This window comes from Marmota monax, unplaced genomic scaffold (assembly GCF_021218885.2).
Source record: "Marmota monax isolate L192 unplaced genomic scaffold, Marmota_monax_Labrador192_F-V1.1 WCK01_AAM20220418_F8-fsc00026, whole genome shotgun sequence".
Lineage (NCBI taxonomy): Eukaryota > Metazoa > Chordata > Mammalia > Rodentia > Sciuridae > Marmota > Marmota monax.
In genome coordinates, this window is record NW_026693108.1 from 138,004 (window position 1) to 139,459 (window position 1,456).

Below are 1,456 nucleotides of genomic sequence, written 5' to 3' on the forward strand. Positions count from 1 at the left end.
TGCACTTATTACCGGTTCTCGTGCCACACCTTCCTGTTGGTTCATGATTCCCTTTGGCTATCACATCTTTCTCCCAAGTATTTCAAGCATAAATAAAAGGAGAAACTGAAGAATGAAATAACGGAGCTTTGAGACGCTACGAGGGTGATGGACAAGCCTCACCCTCACCCTCACGCCACAAGAGATACTATTGTTCTGCTTACGCAGGTAGAAAAGAATATGCATTTTAAATAGCTGAAGATAAAAAGTTTGGGTATTTAAGGGAGCACTTCACTTGCTAGTAAAGTTCATCTCTTATAACACCTTGTTTATTAATGATACTGTGAATAAATGTTATAACCACGTTTTTCTATGAAAAAGTAGGCAATGTGTCCACTGAAGAGAGGACTGGAAGAGTTTGAGAGAAAAGACTGAGTAAATGGGCAGACTATGTGGTTAATGAAACTCCCACCTGGGAGTCACAGCAAGACTCCTTTGCTAATTCCAGTTATGAAAAAAAATTTTAAAATTGTCTTGTATTCACTTTTAATATGTATTTTAAAAATTCTAACATCTTTTCAAAAAATAAATCACTCGCCACATGTATAAAACTGTACAAGAACTTTTCTCTTGACCCCAGTGTCATGGTTTAGATGCCCAATGTCCCCCAAAACTTCATGTGTGGGACACTGCAAGAAGGCAGAGGTGAAATGGTTGGGTTATGACAGCTGGGACCTAATCAGTGCATTAGCCCCTACAGGAATTAGCTGGGTGGTACTATAGGCAGGTAGGGTGTGGCTGGAGGAGGTGGGTCACTGGGTGTGTGCCTTTGGGGTTTGTATTTTGCCATGCTGGGAAGAGTGCTGTTGCCTGGTGTGATGTCCTGAGCCACCTCCCTCCATCACACTCTTCCACCATGATATTCAGCCTCACCTTCAGCCCCAAGAAATGGAGGTCAGCCATGTATATGCACTGAGACCTCTGAAACTGTGAGCCCCAAATAAACTTTTCCTCTAAAATTGTTTTAGTTAGGTCTTTTGGTCACAGGAGCAAAAAAGCTGACTAAAACACCTAATTTAATGGGGCATTTCAATCAATTCTGCTATGGCTGATTTCAGGTGCACCTATAGAACAGTAATTTAGCTGTGATGTATTAAAAATGACTTATGACCAGTTATCACTTGCTTATTTCACATGGATTCCATCTTCAGTCTTAATATTATGTGAGAAAAGTGCAAAACATTGTAAAAGATAAAAACAGGCCAAAACAGCCTTTAACATTTACTAAAGTGTTAAAGTTAAAAAAAGCTATATCATCTGGGCTGAGTTGGTGGTTCAGTGGTAGAGCACTTGCCTAGCACACATGAGGCACTGGATTCGATCCTCAGCACCACATAAAAATAAATTGCCGCGTCGGGCCAAGGGAGCCGAGTCCGGCGAGGGACGGCGAGGTTAAAAGACACACAGGACACCAAGG